Source organism: Nanorana parkeri, unplaced genomic scaffold, assembly GCF_000935625.1.
Source record: "Nanorana parkeri isolate BGI_ZX_2015 unplaced genomic scaffold, ASM93562v1 scaffold3984, whole genome shotgun sequence".
Classification (NCBI taxonomy): Eukaryota; Metazoa; Chordata; class Amphibia; order Anura; family Dicroglossidae; genus Nanorana; species Nanorana parkeri.
The window spans coordinates 4,614-8,687 of NW_017310251.1; the positions used below are offsets into that span (position 1 = coordinate 4,614).

Below are 4,074 nucleotides of genomic sequence, written 5' to 3' on the forward strand. Positions count from 1 at the left end.
GCCCCCTCCCCCAGGTCACCATCTCTGAGGTCTTCTGCCGCCGCCCCCTCCCCCAGGTCACCATCTCTGAGGTCTTCTGCCGCTGGCCCCCTCCCCCAGGTCACCATCTCTGAGGTCTTCTGCCGCTGGCCCCCTCCCCCAGGTCACCATCTCTGAGGTCTTCTGCCTCTGGCAATGAAAGCAGACAGAGGTTCTATAACACAGAAATAATGACTCCGCCCACAAAATGACCCTGAAACCAATGAAATTCCTGCAGAGCTTCAGCCCCTGGTCCTATGACTCCACCCACACAGGAGCATTCCTCCCAGTGACTCCACCCACACAGGGACACTCCTCCCGGTAACTCCACCCACACAGGGGCATTCCTCCCAGTGACTCCACCCACACAGGGGCACTCCTCCCGGTGACTCCACCCACACAGGGACACTACTCCCGGTGACTCCACCCACACAGGGGCACTCCTCCCGGTGACTCCACCCACACAGGGGCATTCCTCCCGGGGACTCTACCGACACAGGGGCATTCCTCTGTGACTCCACCCACACAGGGGCACACCCCCCGGTGACTCCACCCACACAGGGGCATTCCTCCCGGGGACTCCACCGACACAGGGGCATTCCTCTGTGACTCCACCCACACAGGGGCATTCCTCTGTGACTCCACCCACACAGGGGCATTCCTCTGTGACTCCACCCACACAGGAGCATTCCACCCAGTGACTCCACCCATACAGGGGCATTTCTCCCGGTGACTCCACCCACACAGGGGCATTCCTCCCAGTGACTCCACCCACACAGGGGCATTCCTCCCGGTTACTCCACCCACACAGGAGCATTCCTCCCAGTGACTCCACCCACACAGGAACATTCCACCCGGTGACTCCACCCATACAGGGGCATTCCTCCCGGTGACTCCACATACACAGGGGCATTCCTTTGTGACTCCACCCACACAGGGGCATTCCTCTGTGACTCCACCCACACAGGAGCATTCCCCCCAGTGACTCCACCCATACAGGGGCATTCCTCCCGGTGACTCCACCCACACAGGGGTATTCCTCCTTGTGACTCCACCCACACAGGGGCATTCCTCCCGGTGACTCCACCCACACAGGGGCATTCCACCCGGTGACTCCACCCACACAGGGGCATTCCACCCGGTGACTCCACCCACACAGGGGCATTCCTCCCGGTGACTCCACATACACAGGGGCATTCCTCCCGGGTACTCTACCGACACAGGGGCATTCCACCCGGTGACTCCACCCACACAGGGGCAATTCTCTGCACTGACACCATTTCAGAGCATGCCTTACTGTGTCACCAGAACAGGAAGTGAGGGGAAATCTACAAGTACTGACAGGGGGCCACTCATTTCCCACTTTATCCAAAACAAAAGTGTTTCGTCTTCACATTCCCTTTAAACGTTCTCATAACACAAGCAACATAAATCCCTCTCCGACATCGCACGATGAACACTGCTCAGGAGTCGGACCGGTGTGTGTTCTGTCGAGATCTCCGAGTGGTGACGTCACATCCGGTGACTGGTCAGATAACGGATTTAGACAAGATGTGTAAGGTTGGGGTAGTGATGTCAGAAAGAGGGCAGGCTGACGGGTTGAGGCTTTGGGAAGTGACGTCAGAAAGAGGGCAGGCTGACGGGTTGAGGCTTTGGGAAGTGACGTCGGTGAGAGGGCAGGCTTCTGGGTGGAGGCTTTGGGAAGTGACGTCAGTGATTGGTAGGCTTCTGGGTTGAGGCTTTGGGAAGTGACGTCAGTGATTGGCAGGCTTCTGGGTTGAGGCTTTGGGAAGTGACGTCGGTGAGAGGGCAGGCTTCTGGGTTGAGGCTTTGGGAAGTGACGTCAGAGAGAGGGCAGGGGGTGTATAGAGAGTGCCAGAGCCTTCCAGAAAGCAGAGACAGGCTGCAGTGTGAGGTGAGTATGGAAGGGGTTACAGTCTATCATTTCTCTTCTATCGTACGGTATGACTTCCGCTCATGTGCACCTATGGTTGCATGTAGCATTGCATGCTCCCTATCTGGTATATGTCTGTAGTGCAGCCCAGGCCCAGCCCTTCTCCTGTGAGGGCCTCTGGGGGGTAGTGCACTCCTCTGGTACATACTGGGGGGGGTTGCAATGGCACCATGTCCTGGCTCTTCGGGGGCCCCAGACTCCAGGCTTTACCCATGGAGAAGCACAATGGCACCATGTCCTGGCTCTTTGGGGGCCCCAGACTCCAGGCTTTACCCATGGAGAAGCGCAATGGGACCAAGTCCTGGCTCCTCGGGGGGCCCCAGACTCCAGGCTTTACCCATGGAGAAGCGCAATGGGACCAAGTCCTGGCTCCTCGGGGGGCCCCAGACTCCAGGCTTTACCCATGGAGAAGCGCAATGGGACCAAGTCCTGGCTCCTCGGGGGCCCCCAGACTCCAGGCTTTACCCATGGAGAAGCACAATGGCAGCATGTCCTGGCTCCTCGGGGGCCCCAGACTCCAGGCTTTACCCATGGAGAAGCACAATGGCACCATGTCCTGGCTCTTTGGGGGCCCCAGACTCCAGGCTTTACCCATGGAGAAGCGCAATGGGACCAAGTCCTGGCTCCTCGGGGGGCCCCAGACTCCAGGCTTTACCCATGGAGAAGCGCAATGGGACCAAGTCCTGGCTCCTCGGGGGCCCCCAGACTCCAGGCTTTACCCATGGAGAAGCGCAATGGCACCACGTCCTGGCTCCTCGGGGGCCCCAGACTCCAGGCTTTACCCATGGAGAAGCGCAATGGCACCATGTCCTGGCTCCTCGGGGGCCCCCAGACTCCAGGCTTTACCCATGGAGAAGCACAATGGCAGCACGTCCTGGCTCCTCGGGGGCCCCCAGACTCCAGGCTTTACCCATGGAGAAGCGCAATGGCAGCACGTCCTGGCTCCTCGGGGGCCCCAGACTCCAGGCTTTACCCATGGAGAAGCACAATGGCACCATGTCCTGGCTCCTCGGGGGCCCCCAGACTCCAGGCTTTACCCATGGAGAAGCACAATGGCAGCACGTCCTGGCTCCTCGGGGGCCCCCAGACTCCAGGCTTTACCCATGGAGAAGCGCAATGGCAGCACGTCCTGGCTCCTCGGGGGCCCCAGACTCCAGGCTTTACCCATGGAGAAGCACAATGGCACCATGTCCTGGCTCCTCGGGGGCCCCCAGACTCCAGGCTTTACCCATGGAGAAGCACAATGGCAGCACGTCCTGGCTCCTCGGGGGCCCCCAGACTCCAGGCTTTACCCATGGAGAAGCGCAATGGCAGCACGTCCTGGCTCCTCGGGGGCCCCAGACTCCAGGCTTTACCCATGGAGAAGCACAATGGCACCATGTCCTGGCTCCTCGGGGGCCCCCAGACTCCAGGCTTTACCCATGGAGAAGCACAATGGCAGCACGTCCTGGCTCCTCGGGGGCCCCCAGACTCCAGGCTTTACCCATGGAGAAGCGCAATGGCAGCACGTCCTGGCTCCTCGGGGGCCCCAGACTCCAGGCTTTACCCATGGAGAAGCACAATGGCACCATGTCCTGGCTCCTCGGGGGCCCCCAGACTCCAGGCTTTACCCATGGAGAAGCACAATGGCAGCACGTCCTGGCTCCTCGGGGGCCCCCAGACTCCAGGCTTTACCCATGGAGAAGCGCAATGGCAGCACGTCCTGGCTCCTCGGGGGCCCCAGACTCCAGGCTTTACCCATGGAGAAGCACAATGGCAGCATGTCCTGGCTCCTCGGGGGCCCCCAGACTCCAGGCTTTACCCATGGAGAAGCACAATGGCAGCACGTCCTGGCTCCTCGGGGGCCCCCAGACTCCAGGCTTTACCCATGGAGAAGCACAATGGCAGCACGTCCTGGCTCCTCGGGGGCCCCAGACTCCAGGCTTTACCCATGGAGAAGCGCAATGGGACCAAGTCCTGGCTCCTCGGGGGCCCCCAGACTCCAGGCTTTACCCATGTAGAAGCACAATGGCAGCACGTCCTGGCTCCTCGGGGGCCCCAGACTCCAGGCTTTACCCCTGGAGAAGCGCAATGGCACCATGTCCTGGCTCCTCGGGGGCCCC

At 60.7% G+C, this 4,074-nt stretch overlaps 1 protein-coding gene across 1 annotated transcript in view; it reads left to right on the top strand.

Annotated features, from left to right (window-relative positions):
• Positions 1 to 1,797: 1,797 nt before the first annotated feature.
• CDC37 (cell division cycle 37) overlaps positions 1,798 to 4,074 on the top strand; it is a gene marked incomplete at its 3' end in the record, with an annotated part of 19,614 nt that continues 17,337 nt past the window's right edge. The window contains exon 1 of the mRNA XM_018575473.1: positions 1,798 to 1,933. The remainder of the gene's footprint in view (positions 1,934 to 4,074) is intronic.